We start from the raw sequence: 16,264 nt of genomic DNA, 5'->3' as shown, positions 1-16,264 counted from the left end.
TTCTCTCAGTATGCAAGGAGTTAGTGCTCTTGTGACGTCCGGAGTAAGGAGAAAGAGAAGAGACTCTTTTTATCTGTAAATTTATTTTACTACTTGTAGAATAACAAAAGGAATACAAAAATGTGAGTGTGGCATATACACTTAATAATATTTCAACTTGCTTTCTTTCTATTCGCGTAAAAGTAATTTCTGATTTTGCCCCTGACCCTCCTGGTAGATGTGAAGTGTCGTCCTTAAATATCCCCTCCCCCTTTAATAGTGTTTGTGTTATTAAGAATGCGTTCTAAACACCGTGTAACTTACACATGATTATATTGGGTCAAGGTCACACAAAATGACAGATATTATCGATTGCTTGAATTATTTTTTTAAATTTTAAAGCTCGAATCCTTGACAATAAATTTCACATGCATGGCTTTGACGAGAGCGTAAACTGATCTCAGTATGTGCTGATATGATGGATTGTTCTAACATGGATATAGCATGTGCCGTCGACCTTCACCTGTGTTGAGGCAAGACGGACAGTGGCATATATTTCAGATACCTAATCCAACTGACGATTCCTTTTGGAGCAATATTTTAAAAAAATTATGTATCTGAAGAGATTAAAAAAAGGTTACCAGAACGAAAATGTTCAGATATGACCTATCCCCTTTATCACATCCATTGTCTCTTTCACGCTGCAAACGCCAGTCATATAGCTGAGGTCAGTTCATTTCTTGAAAATGCTGCATATAATATAATATGTTGGAAGGAATGAGCGAATATTTAAAACAACAACAATCCCGGCGTTAAACAGTTTTTCGAAAAAAATTTAATGACGTCGATTTGTACTCGCTTTTAAAACAAAAATACGGATACGAATACTGTTTCTTTGGCATTCTCAGTAGAAGGTAGAGTCCGACCATGCCTTAACAAAATGCCATCTGAGAAGGTGAAACAAAACACCACCTAACGGAGAAGGTGAAACAAAATGCCACCTAACGGAGAAGGTGAAAGCCATCTAACGGAGAAGGTGAAACAAAATGCCATCTAACGGAGAAGGTGAAACAAAATGCCATCTAACGGAGAAGGTGAATGCCAGAATACATACATACTTAGAGGATTTTTTAGGTCATCGTCTTTGAGCCGTCCTTATTAAAGGAAACATGACACCAGCAATTGGTAAAGCAAGAGATTTATTAGTTACCTTATGTTACAACAATCGACTTTCATTTTATTCGTTTAGTTCCTTACACTAGTCCACTTTGTCTCCAGAGAGATTTTAAGAAACTTGGGTTGAAGTTCATTTATATATTTCAATTTTATTTTAATTTCTCAGTTCTTAGGAGTAAGTATTAAAGGACTGATCATGGAACGCTTTTACCATTTGATGAATTCCAGTATAATGGCAATCTGGCATCCAAAAGGTATCAAAATTGCTTTGCTCCGTTTAGTGTCAACGATTTATATGGAGTGACAGAACAACACTTAAGCAAACAAATATCATTTTACGGTTTTATTGCGATAAAGCTGATGATAGGAACTTTATCTTGCGATAATGTATCCTTGTTTGCAAAACACATTGCAGAATCGATCGGTCAGACTTAGTTATTGCTTATTCTCTCTCTCTCTCTCTCTCTCTCTCTCTCTCTCTCTCGTTTCTAAGCAACACTGGTCTCACTTACGTGATCTCTGTCAAAGTTGCTTTTGAAATTTGTGCTTCTTTCTAATTTAAAAAATGCACAATTTTAGCCGAAGAAGTATATTTTTTTAAAAAAAGTAGCTCAGTCCCAGCCTCACATTTCATGTAAGTAAAGAGTGGATGGAGGGGATTAATATTAAAGGTATGCTAAAACAACTGTCGAATAGAATATTTTGAAGCAGTGAAAACTATAATAAAATCTCACAAATGTTAAAGCCATTCTAGCAGCCTGACGTTTAGTATGGGTTAACTAACATTATATTAGCTTTTTCGGCATAAATTTCTAAGATATGTAATAATAGTAATTACAACATTGTATATTTAAATTTAGGAATGTTAGTGGTTGCTAATCCTGTAGCAAGCAGCCCTTTTACTGCCAAATCCTTCGACTGTAGAAGTCAATTTGGGACAGTAAACGCACCATTTACAGTCTTTCATCCTCCAGTACAAAAATGATATTCTAAATAACAAAGGAAAAAACTGTTCTGGTACTATGTCAGTTCTTCAATGAGTCTCTGTAATAAATCATTTTTAAGAATTGCATAGCCTCGTTTACTTGCAAATAACGTTGAACCGTATACAAATTTATATTTCGAGAAAAATGCCTTTGAATTCAACCTGAATTCTATACATTTTTAACGAGTATTGCAGACCACGGTTTTCTCACCAAGGTCTCTGAACAGAAATATAACAGACACACTTGAATTAAAAGGACAAAGTATGCTCATTAGTTTGCCATTTTTGGTGCAAATAATGGGCTAGTAATGTCTTAAGTAAAGTCCATAGGAACGATAGTGGAATGAGATGAAGTGAATGTCGGAGTAATGTAAACAAAAGTTGACATTGATTAATTTTTTAATGGACATGTATGGGAACAAGCAACACGTACCACGCGGGCCATGTCACTGACAAGGTCATAATAGGTCATACCTTTCGGATACATGCATCAATCAAAACACCGAATGATTATCTATATCTATCAGTCAACGAAAATAATCAACAATTTCTAAACATTCACATATTGTATTAGCTCTTTGATTCACTTATCAGATCTTTGTATAAATAATTGTCTTTATTTAACCTTTAGCGGACAGTAAAATATTTGCCCCAAAATTCAATAATTCTGTCTCACCAATCATCAAAACCCCCATAACAATTTGCAAGACTTTATGAAAATTACTCCTTGTTCAACACAACATGAACTGCGAAAGACGATGAGACACTATGAAAAGAAAACGAGTCACGCCCTTTTTTCAGTTCGAATTCAGCTGCCATTGAGGTAAGATGGTCCTTGTCGAGATCTGAGTGGAGGTTAAGCATTGCAAACACTGACACAGAGACTTAAAGGAGAATCTCACCGCCTCATGGATCACATACAAATTCTACTTGCTTTAGACACTAGACACTACACCAGATAACCAGATAACTATCCCATTGTTCGAAATGGTACGGTAACTTATTTTCACCTACTCGATTCATGATTATAATATGCTACGTGCCATTTTCTAGTGACCAAACGGTTTTGAAGCGTGGTCTTTGATGAGTCCAAAACAGTTTGAATCGATCAATTACAAATTTTGTTTTGTCGGAATGCACGTAATAAGGATATCTTCACAGAGATGTGAGTGCGATTTGGATTTTTAACGTAGCTTTAACAAATTTTCAGTCATATCGCTATGATGTCAGCAGTGTGACAGTTTTATGGTGATGTCTAGCACTGGGGCATCATGCCGCAGACATGTAGCATATGTCCCACCCAGTCACATTATCCTGACACCAGGCCGACCAGTCCTAACACTAACCACTTAATGCTGAGCGCCAAGCGAGGCAGCTGTTAGTACCACTTTTGCAAGTCTTAGGTATGACTTGGTCTAGGATCAAACCCACGACCTGCAGCATCCGAGGCGGACACTATAACCACTAGGCCACCGGAGCGGTCACAGAAATATAATCAGTCAGACAAGTCTTCTTCGATCTAAAACATTTTTGTAAATTCTTTCTTGTTGTTTAAAAAAGCAAACCCCAACAAACAACCACCTCCGACCCCCCCCCCCCAAACATTTTGAAGACATTGCCTGCTGAGTACATATTTGTGGCCTATTCCTTACACCATGTCCTATTTGTGGGCGTTTTTCATAAACTGTATTACATTTGGTGCACAAGGTAGCAAGTTAATTAAAAGCTTGTAGAAAGAAGAAAAAAACGTTAGGCAGAGAATTTAAAAAGAACTCTTTTCCATCTTTCTACAAATAAGTATTATCTGAACATCAAAGACCGATGTATTCGATGAAATTATATTATGCAATAATATCACCCCTTAACATGATATACCGATATGTTTATACAATCAAACTACAGTACATCACGATATCACCTTTCAACATGAAATACCGATATGCATATCAATCAAACTACAGTGTATCACGATATCACCTCTCAACATGAAATACCGATATGTATATCAATCAATTTACAGTATATCATGAAATCAATGAAATCACCTCTCAACCTGAAATACCGATATGTATATACACTCAAACTACAGTATGTAATGATATCACCTCTCAACATGATATACCGATATGTATTTACACTTATATATATATATATATATATATATATATATATATATATATATATATATATATATATATATATATATATATATATATATATATATATATATATATATATATATACCCATAAGGTTAGTAATGCCATATATTCTATACCATATATACCCCTATAGTACTCCATACCATATATAAGCCAATGACTTTGGTAAGTCATCTTAAGGATGCCTTATATTTTTATTTATACCTTTTGAAAATAAACGGTTTGGGTTTGATAATGTAGTTCCTTAATAGCTCGAATCATATAAGCTGTCATAATTGCCAGCAAAAATATTAACCAAGCCAAAAAGACATTGCCAGCAAATCAGATAAAATGGTGACACATACCGTTATTTTAGCCACTAAGTCTATATCAGACAAAATTGTGATACATACCGTTATTTTAGCCACTAAGTCTATATCAGACAAAATTGTGATACATACCGTTATTTTAGGTATTAGAGCTTCTACAGCGTGTAGAGAAGTGTCGTCCTAAACCTTTTAATACGCATGTTTTCCAAATTCCTAGTTTTGTGGCTATGTCTGGAAATAAATATAAAAACATATGAACTAAAGTGTGTAAAATAAATCAGCACTTAATCGTTGTTACACATGTCATAGCAATGCTGATTGGTTGTTTGCTACTCATGTCATAGCAATGATGATTGGTTGTTTGTTACTCATGTCATCGCTATGATAATGGAATGCACAACATGATTGATCATATTAATTCAAATAAAATGATGATTTCAATATAAATAGGTCATACATAGAGGTCTCTACATAATTGGCGCTATGATTACTCCATTAGGCTAAATGTAAGGTTAGTCGCTTTTTATTATACATTATTGCATTGGAGACTTACGTTTTTTTTTTTTGTATTTGAGCTTATTTTCATTTCGGTTGTGAAGCGTTGATTGTCATATCGTCAAGTAAATCGAATTAATTTGTTTTAGAGAAATTGAAGGTTCAATAAAGTTAAGCGAAGAAATAACTCGAAACCTATTCATACCATTAAGAATATAATTTAAATGAATGTTCCCAGGGTAAACATTCGAATAAAAATAAGTTGTTGTACTCCTGTCCAAATGTGCCTATGTATCGTACAGCAGGTCAATGGTCTCATTTCCAAAGGTTCCAATATATTAAATGGTATGTTTATGGATTCCTCTCCGGCTGTCCCTATGTACTGCATGGTACGTGTATGAACACCTGTCTCACTCTTGCCGTGTATCGTATGACAGGTGTATGGACTATTGTTCAACTGTTATACGTTTATGGCCTCCTGTCAGACTGCTCCGATGTATTGCATGGTAATTTGTATGTAATGCCTGGCGGCCGTCTTATTAATTCCCAGTGTCACCAGATTGCCATTTTCGTTGCTAGAGTGCCATAGAAGACGTGGGTTATTGGACAGTAGATTACTGATTGTTGGATAGTATATTACTAGGTTTTGAATAATAGAACTGGATTTTGGATGGCAGATCACTGGGTATTGGTTAATAGCACTCCCATGTTAAATTCTCGTTACACCGCAAACAACCCCAAGTAACCCCATAATGGTAACCCTTTAGACATTTTTAACATTACATTTTAGACAGACAACAACACCATGTTGATCCTATGGACATTGTTAACAGTGCCTGATCCGTTAGAGGCCAGACTGACCTATACTGCTACAGTATACCCCACCCACATACCCATAATGTAAAGGTATCGACTAACGTTAAACATATTGCCTATGTTAGATTTAAACGGACCCCATGAAACGGGCTAATGTTAATTTCCTACTGACCCCATATCACTCCACATTGTTAAATTCCAAAGACTCCATAAAACTGCGTATCATTAATTTTCCATAAAATCCATATAGGACATCATTACTACCGAGGACAGATGGGATTGGTTTCGTGTTCTAACCACTTAGAAATACCTCTGCCATACAAAGAAAGCCTCTAAGCTTTTAAAAAATAAATGCATGGCATGATTACATGCATCCGAGACAGGTACAAATAGACGTGTACAAGGTGATGATAAAGAAAAAATAAAAGAACAAGTGAAAGACACAGAAGAAACAAGAGGAATGATTTTCTACCAGATATGCCTTTCAAGGAGTGTTTGAATCAAGCCACTTTGTTTATGTTAGAAACATGTGGTCTCAAAACAAAAAAGACGAAGAAACAATTTTAAAAGTTTTTTTTCTTAATATTTTAAAGCGATGTGTTGGCAAGGCTGGTATTCAGTATAAACATAAATTTTACGATTTTGGAGTAGTTTTAAATTATAGAATGATTTCACAACATAATTATTTATTACGCACATCTCAAAATTCAGTTTCTGACCCGAAATCTCTGTATAGTAGATTTCTTCTTATTAATGGAGAGCTTATTCCTTTTATTAGAACCCCCCCCCCCATTGGAATCTATTTGGTAAGTATCGCTACATCATAAGATAAACAGATTTGACTGATTCCTCATTAAACCGGTTTACATGGACTTTTGCTCGAAAATAGTATTTGTATTGAGATTTCTTTAACAGTACACGTTCATTATTTCATATTTCATTGCACGGTATTGACAATTAATAAAGTAAATTGAAAAGGAAATGAACAAGCAAGAGAAACGCACCTTTACTGAGTAGGAATTATAATTTATTTATTGTGTGTATGTGGTCAAAATGTAAATCTACAACAACAAACAATTTAAGAGACATTTTCGATGAACATACCCATAGAACACGCGAATGAGGTATGTGGTGATTGCAATTAAGTTGAATTCTGATAAAGTAAAATGACTTTTTAGAAAACTGCATTATGCTCCTAACGCTTTTATAATGCAAGTTAATTTTATGAGATCCCTATCTCTGGATTTTGACATGGTAGGCGTTACGAAACATTGGATATGAAAAGGCATGTGTTCAGACAAGAATATTCGACATCCAGTCAAAAACAGAGAGAAATTATTATATAATAAATAGGATAGCATGTAGATACACTGAATATAGTTATACACCACAACAAGACTATAGAAATTAAGACAGTTTATGAAACTAACGATTTCTTTTATTTAATTATTTGTTCAATTTGCAACATTTTAGGATCACAGAAAACAAAGAAGAAAAGTGATAACGAATACATTTAAAAAGACAATAATAACACAAAACCCCAACAACAACAATAACAAAAGACAACAAACCAAGTCAAAGTGTTCATTATACTAAGATCTCTTTTATTTTACAAACAGAATGTCATTAGTTATACTTTCTCACTCAAGGCCGTGTTATTTGCTTTACTTTGCTACACATGTCATTCCATTTATTTTATTTTCTCACACATTTGTTTTACTTTCTTAGCTTCTCGAGGGTCGGTGGTTCTTTCCGGGGCTTTCCCGGGTTCTTCCTCCACCTATAATACTGGCCGCCATGTATAGCCTATCGTGTGCTGAAAAATGGCGTTAAACCCTGCAACAACAACAACAACAACAAAGGGTCATGTCATTTATTTTATTTTCTTACACAGGTCATATCGTTTGTTTTACTTTCTTGGACAGGTCATGTCAGTTATTTTACTTTCTTACTCATGTCATGTCATTTGTTTTACATTCCTACACAGATCATGTCATTTATTTTATTTTCTTATACAGGTTAAATTAAGGAATGGATACTGTCATGACAAGTTTGATATCTTCTAAAATACATTCATCAACGTTAATTTCTTTTATAGCAAAAGCACTATGAAAGGTCAATAATAATTAGACTGAGTAGTAATAAAATGTGACTGGAAATAAATCAGTTACAATTGACGCTTGGTACTGTAGACGTCTTATTAATATAAAACAAAAAACAAACATTTTGTAAACTTCATTTTTATGACAGACTAAGAGTTTTCGATGGCAGTGTGTAATATAAAAAATATATCGCAAAAGGATATTTATGAAATTGTTTAACTGAGTATATTTTTGGCGTAGGGACCAAAGTGTAAAAAGATATAATGAATATGACCGCTCCGGTGGCCTAGTGGTGTGAGTCTCCGCCTAGGATGCGGGAGGTAGCGGGTTCGAATCCCGGCGGAGTCATACCAAAGACTTATAAAACTTGTACTAACAGCTGCCTCGCTTGCTACTCAGCATTAAAAGGTTAGTACTAAGACTGGTCGGCCTGGTGTCAGGATAATGTGACTGGGTGGGACACGATGCTGCATGATGCACCAGAGCTAGAAATCACTATAAACTGCCACATTGCAGACACCGTAGCTACATGACAGACATTTTTTTTAAAAGCTAAGTTAAAAATCTAAATCACACCTGGCTATGGAAATGGAATAAAGCAGTTTTACCTATTTTCAAAAAGCAGTTCAACTAAGGAAGACGGTCAGGTTTATAGCTTGTTTAAGTAATGATACGGTAAGAATGTATTGGTAATCTGCAACACTGATATTACCAAAGCTCCGTTTGGTTGTGAAGACGGTGTGTATCGAAGATTTCTTGGAGGCGGCATGGCCTTTGCTTTAATTCTACGTTCTAAAGATGATCAATACCTTCTGTGTGAAACACAGTCACTACTAATATTTGCATGAAAAAGACCATGTGGTTAAATATTTTTTCGCAAAAACGAAACGTCCTTGATTGGTCATTTTTGTGCGTATGTTGGCTGCCATCAAGATAACTGAAGTCAATCAAACCATAGGCAACGATCATTTTTAATTCATTTCCTACACAAGTTCACAAAATGAAGAAAACGTTTGCCGTTATGATTTAAAATTAAACGTTGTCGCATATGTAAATATATTTAGGAGAATCTGTGCACAAAATAAGCCAGCTTCATTGTTTTTTTTTCCTTCTTACTTTGAAAGAGATAATGTGTAATCAGTCATAAAGCTTTGACTTCCCATTTTCATGTCATCTTGTTATATTTACCACTTTCTCGATTTGTCTTGACATATTGATATTCTAGCTGATCAAACATTTCTCTTCAAAACTGCCCGTGAAGTGCTCAGCTTGTATGTAAAATATGCAGTGTTTACTTAGCGAGCAATAACGCACAGCAAATAGATTTATCTCCTTTGTTAAACACTTGAGAAGAATCAAATAAAAAATGAGTCATTCAGGTTCCTTCATGTGAAGAAATATTTTTCCCAAAGAGACCATGTAATTTTGACAAGTATATTTATGGCTGGCGCATCTTCGGCTGTCTTGGTCATGATCAGAGTAAATATACGGTATCCATTAATGAAGAAACAACTTACTTTGATGGATGATGATGATGATGATGATGATGATGATGATGATGTGTGTGTGCGTGTGTGTGTGTGTGTGTGTGTGTGTGTGTGTGTGTGTGTGTGTGTGAGAGAGAGAGAGATTTTATTAACGTAGCTTTAACAATTTTTCAGTCATATCGCTATGATGTCCGCACTGTGGCAGTTTATAGCGATGCCAAGCACCAGGGCATCATGCAGCCTACATGCAGCATCATTTCCCACCAAGTCACATTATCCTACAACAAGGCAGACCAGTCTAACACTAACCGCTTAATGCTGATCGCCAAGAGATGCAGCTTCTAGTACCATTTTTATGTCTTTAATATGACTCGGCCGGGGATCGAACCCGGTGACGCTCTAAACAACGATCTCTATCTGAGACTAATATACGTAGTATACATGAAAATAAGTTGCAAGTACACGCAACACTCTCTGTCCAAAGTAATATTCTCGATTTATGGAGTTTTTTTAATGTCATTTTATTGTTCTTCTTTTCCTTAAAATTAATTAAAGACTTATATTGAATCAGAAGGCAGAATACTTGATGAGATGCAAAAACAGCAAAGTCACTGGGTGAATTTTATGACAGTCAATTATCGATTTTCTGTGAAAGCACAAGTCCTGTGATAGAATATAGATTTTGACCCCACCATGGCAGGCAAATTTCTACAAAGTGTCATATTAACAATTAGCAGTGTTGTCAATATTAATGCAAAACGCACAATTTGTTTGAGGATAGCAGATAATACACACCAATTATTTCATAAAACGTATACCTAATTCGACCGATTGACGAAATCAAAATGCTGCAATGCTAACCGTTTTAAAAGCGGCTATTGTCACCAGAAAATTAAGTTGAACGTAACACTCATTCTTGATCTACGGGTTACTACCCATGTATTTTCATGACATACGAATCGTCAGCCTATTCTGCACACGCCCTTAAAAAGATATAATGTATATACACCTGGCTATGGAAGTGGAATATAGCAGTATTACCTATTTTCAAAAGCAGTTCAACTAAGGAACAAGATCAGGTTTATAGCTTGTCACTAAATCTAAATCGATATTTTTTTTAAAAACCCACATTAGTTGGAGTTTTATGAATAAATTAGGGCATCATAGACATCAGCAAATGACAATTAATTAATACTTCATGGAAGAATGAAACAGTTCATTCTGCTGAATAGGACAAGTAAAATGATCCACATAGTTCATTCTACTGAATAGGACAAGTAAAACGATCCCCATAGTTCATTCTATTGAACAGGACAAATAAAAAGATCCCCATAGTTCATTCTACTGAATAGGACAACTAAAATGATCCCCATAGTTCATTCTACTGAATAGGACAAATAAAACGATCCCCGTAGTTCATTCTACTGAATAGGACAACTAAAATGATCCCCATAGTTCATTCTACTGAATAGGACAAGTAAAAGGATCCCCATAGTTCATTCTACTGAATAGGACAAATAAAAGGATCCCCATAGTTCATTCTACTGAATAGGACAAATAAAACGATCCCCATAGTTCATTCTATTGAACAGGACAAATAAAACGATCCCCATAGTTCATTCTACTGAATAGGACAACTAAAATGATCCCCATAGTTCATTCTACTGAATAGGACAAATAAAACGATCCCCGTAGTTCATTCTACTGAATAGGACAAATAAAACGATCCCCATAGTTCATTCTATTGAACAGGACAAATAAAACGATCCCCATAGTTCATTCTACTGAATAGGACAAGTAAAAGGATCCCCATAGTTCATTCTACTGAATAGGACAAATAAAACGATCCCCATAGTTCATTCTACTGAATAGGACAAGTAAAAGGATCCCCATAGTTCATTCTACTGAATAGGACAAATAAAACGATCCCCGTAGTTCATTCTACTGAATAGGACAAGTAAAAGGATCCCCATAGTTCATTCTACTGAATAGGACAAATAAAACGATCCCCGTAGTTCATTCTACTGAATAGGACAAGTAAAAGGATCCCCATAGTTCATTCTACTGAATAGGACAAATAAAACGATCCCCATAGTTCATTCTACTGAATAGGACAAGTAAAAGGATCCCCATAGTTCATTCTACTGAATAGGACAAATAAAACGACCCCCATAGTTCATTCTATTGAACAGGACAAATAAAACGATCCCCATAGTTCATTCTACTGAATAGGACAAGTAAAATTATCCCCATAGTTCATTCTACTGAATAGGACAAGTAGAAAGATGCCCATGGGAAACATATGTCACATACTTAGAGTATTTGAGAGTTATCTCACTTTGCCTAATTCAACTCTTCCGGATCTTCCAAAACACAAACAAATTGCATACACATCAGTCATCATCATCATTTTCATCTTTGTCATCTGAGATATTGTTGTCCATTCTTCTCTGTTTGTTCTTGGTCCTGTCTCTGGACTGTTAACTACTCAACATAGATGCACATTTTTTCGTTAGCGCTGACAATGCTCCATATATATATATATATATATATATATATATATATATATATATATATATATATATATATATATATATATATATATATATATATATATATATATATATATATATATATATATATATATATATATATTCACATTGACCAACCTGACTGGTGTATTTTCTATTCATCTTAAGTCATGTGCCCTTACACGGTTTAGAATGTTCTTTTCCCCCTTCCCTTCACTTGCTGACTTTCTCTATATATAGTCAGGGCTCACAGACCTACTGCATAAATTCTGCTTCAGTAATTGCAGTCCCACTTGCTGAAATAATATGCTTCCTTCATCTTTTGGGACACACATTTAACTACCAGTTAACTTTGTCCGCAGTGCTGGTGAGAAGCATATGTATGCTTCTCACAATGGCTAGCTCTTTCCTAGCTTTTGGAATTGCTTTTTATGTTTCCACGGACCGATACAAGACACTATCCTGGTCTTACGAAAAGCACTTATTAGCCAAAATTGACAGTTGTCTGGTACGCACTTTGTATTCATTTTGGTAGGTTGTACCTATGATCTGACGACCAGCTTCTGAATGCTAATTTGGGACATATTGAAGACAAAGCAGGATAAAAATCGCATCATCAAGTGATTGCAAAGGATGGCATCCACGAGAGGGGCAAAGCAAACATGAGTATAAATCTGTCAAGACTTTTCCATCAGATTTAATATAGGAAGGGTTGAATGACCATCAGACAACAAAAACATATGTTCATTACATATGGTAACAATGATTTAAAAAAAGCCACAAATTTGTTCAGATGTTGACCAATCTGTTTGATGTTACTGCAAACTTATTTTGTTAAAAACAACCATCTGCTATATCTGAGGTGACTAAATGATATGTTATTTATTCTGAATAAACTGGACTAACGTGTGACCTGACACCATTTGCCTTCAAGCTTTTCTGATAGGTGGAAAAAATGTAAAATAAAACTTAAACTTTTTCTATTGATTACAGGAATAGTTGCTTAGGTGATGAGATTAGTTGTCTAGCATTTACTTAGACGTCCACTTTATCACAAATGGTCAATTTGTTTTCAAAAGCTTGCAACTTTTTATGCATTAAGAAGCGTCCTGTTATTTATAAACTAATATCAGGGACTATTATACGACAAAAATATTTCAGCGGACTTTTTCTCACAAGAAGAATGCAAATAGAATATCACACACACACACACACACACACACACACACACACACATGCACACACACAAAATTAAAATCAGAAAAATTGTCCCTTTTCCCCCAATCTCCACTGGGAAAAACATGACACAGGTCGACAGCAAAGCTGGAGTCAGTTTTCTCTATTTATGGCACTAATTAGACACTAATGCAAGAAAAGCAGAAAAGCAAGCTACTTAATTCGCCAACTTATGAGTACCTTCGTGATTATAGAGGAATTCAGAGTGCTTCAGAGCAAGCTTGACAAAGAAACGAAAGTTATTGGTCGTGATAAACCAACTTAAAGAACGCGAACAAGCATGTTCCCTAGATGACGTATCAAAGTTAGTGCATTACTTGTTGGAACATTTATTATTATTAATAATATTACTCTGTTTGAGTAGTTTTTGTTTACTTTTGGAGTACAAACATTTGCATTATCTCAGCCTTTAATCAGTTAAACACCAGTGCTGGACATTTACAATCCCAAAGTTTAATGGTCGATATCAGCGTGGAAAATGTGAACACCTCAGGTAAAGAATGACATTTTTAACAAATTGTTAATGTGAAGATCACATTTTTGGTGACATTGTCTTGCAAAAACATTTTGAATCTCGATTAGAATATCCAGTAAAAGATTTACATTGTAATATCTATTGTAATATAAGCACAACTAAACCGATTACAGAAAATACAATTTCCTAAAGTTTCAACAGTAGGTACCAGCATGATTGTTGTTACTCCATATATAATCTTCGTAACTCCATGGCATGACTATTTATTTATTAAACCAGTAAAGATGTTGCCAATATCTGCAAACATACCAATATTTTCACACAATTTATTTTTATTTACAATGTATCATTTGAAACAACATTTTAAACACTCTAATCCAAATACTTTCGAAAGCGTCTACAATAGTCAGTGTAAGAACTAATTTTAAACGGTTTATAATTCTTTTTACTTTGAATGCTGTAAACCCGTTTACAAATTTACATTGATATTTTAAAAAAAATAATAAAATCAATAAAAATAAAACAATAAATAAAGAGGAAACCACGTTAGCTATTGTGTAGGCATTGCAAAACAAGGCTGTATCAAGGGAACAACTCAAGGTGTGCCCATTCTTCTTGCCTCTCTGTAACAATAAAATAAACTTAAGAGAGTCAAGGATCAGAGAAGTCCCTATAGAGGCAACAAGACACCCAATGACCTAAAGGTCAAGGTCACTGAAATAGAAATATACAATGCATACCAAATGAAAACATTTTTTTTTTAGTTCATGTCGCTTTTATTTAAGAATCAGCATATTAAAGATCAAAGTAAACCTTATTTAATCAATTTTCCTCAGAGTATAGAGGTCATTGCTAACTGGAGACAAAGTCGACTCTTTAAGGTTGTTGTTGTTGTTGTAGGGTTTAACGCCATTTTTCAGCACACGATAGGCTATTCATGGCGGCCAGTATTAATGGTGGAGGAAGAACCCGGGAAAACCCCCGGAAAGAACCACCGACCCACGAGAAGCTACTGGCAAGCTTACTCACATACCCACATTGGCAGAATCGGAGACTCGAACCCACGCAGCTAGAGGTGAGATGGCAATGATCCGTAACGTAGAGCGCTTTAGACCACTCGGGGCCACCACTCTTTAAGGTCGTAACAATACTAACGTCAACATGTTTGGAGTACCAGGTACCATTTAATATGCTTTCTATCCAACCGTTGTATAAACTTACATTATACCGATATTACATTATACCGATAAGACCACTCCGGTGGTCAAGTGTTTAGAGCGTCCGCCTCGGATGCGGCAGGTCGTGGGTTCGATCCCCGGCCGAGTCATACCAAAGATATACAAAAATGGTACAAACAACTGCCTCGCTTGGCGCTCAGCATTAAGAGGTTAGTGCTAGGACTGGTCGGCCTGGTGTCAGGATAATGTGACTGGGTGGGACATCATAATACATGTCTGCGGCATGATGCCCCAGTGCTAGACATCACTTTAAACTGTCACACTGCAGATATCGTAGCGATATGACTGAAAATTTGTTAAAACTACGTTGAAAATCCAAATTCTCTCTCTCTCTCTCTCTCTCTCTCACACACACACACACACACACACACACACACACACACACACATTATACCGATATGAGGAAAGTATAAGCTGATGAAGATCATTTAAATCTGTACTAAGTAGGGCTTGTCGGATACTACAAATATCCAGTTTGGTTTCAAATACCTGCCGAGGATACTACATTTTATTTCAATTTCCTTTATTTTCTATTTAATACAGTTCCTACACATCAGAGTACAAAACCGTTTTAAGATAATTTCAAAATTACAGCTCTGTAGTAAAAAGACTCCTGGGTTTCAAACTCTTAGACCTCTCTTCATATTAATTCACGGATATCATCCATTTTATAGCAGGCGATCAGCATTCGGCCTTGTATTGTTCCTGAAATTGACGCGAGGCATGTACACCTCCCTCAGTTACACAACGGTATCAGGAGAGTATAGCACAGCTAGTTGAGTAATCAGATATTAGAGTGGTCACCTCACCAGAAGAAACGTTGGGTTCATGACAAGTAAAATTATCTCATATAGGTCCTGGTTGACATATATTATGAACTAAATCAATCTGTTTACTCAACAATAATTTTCAAAATTTTCAAGTGATAAAATTGGTTGTATTTGGACCGTAATCGTCACTTTGCTTCAGGAATAGTTTTTGGATATACCAAATGCAAATGTGAATTTGGGACCGGGTTGATTAAACCTTTTTGCAATGAGTCTGTATAGACTTTTCAGGTAAAATGAATCCTATTTTCATGTTTTGATTTATTATAGTTATGCAAAAATATGGACTTTTGATTTAACTGTAGCAATCAATTTTTTTTCTCATGAATGTTTATATTATTTACGTAGATGCGGTGTCATACATTTGCATAAAAACTTCCCCATAAACTATTAAACTCACCTTGCTTGAGTTAGAACTCGGAGGTTAAAGCACATTTATAACCTGTTCG

General features: G+C 35.3%; 1 protein-coding gene across 4 annotated transcripts in view; it reads right to left on the bottom strand.

The window, feature by feature from the left end:
* LOC149773693 (uncharacterized) overlaps positions 1-16,264 on the bottom strand; it is a 79,587-nt gene that overhangs the window by 31,511 nt on the left and 31,812 nt on the right. For 2 of the 4 annotated variants that reach the window (XM_089946102.1, XM_089946103.1), the window contains exons 2-3: positions 16,216-16,264; positions 4,741-4,839 (exon numbers count right to left, since the gene is read on the bottom strand). The exon at positions 16,216-16,264 is cut by the window's right edge and continues 45 nt beyond it. The gene's annotated coding sequence lies outside the window, so the exon portion shown is untranslated. The remainder of the gene's footprint in view (positions 1-4,740; positions 4,840-16,215) is intronic. The other 2 variants (XM_089946104.1, XM_089946105.1) reach the window with 1 other exon arrangement.

Source organism: Sinohyriopsis cumingii, unplaced genomic scaffold, assembly GCF_028554795.1.
Source record: "Sinohyriopsis cumingii isolate HCF-2022 unplaced genomic scaffold, ASM2855479v2 utg000622l, whole genome shotgun sequence".
NCBI lineage: Eukaryota > Metazoa > Mollusca > Bivalvia > Unionida > Unionidae > Sinohyriopsis > Sinohyriopsis cumingii.
The sequence above is the reverse complement of the archived record's forward strand: the minus strand, read 5'-3'. Positions and strand labels throughout refer to the sequence as shown.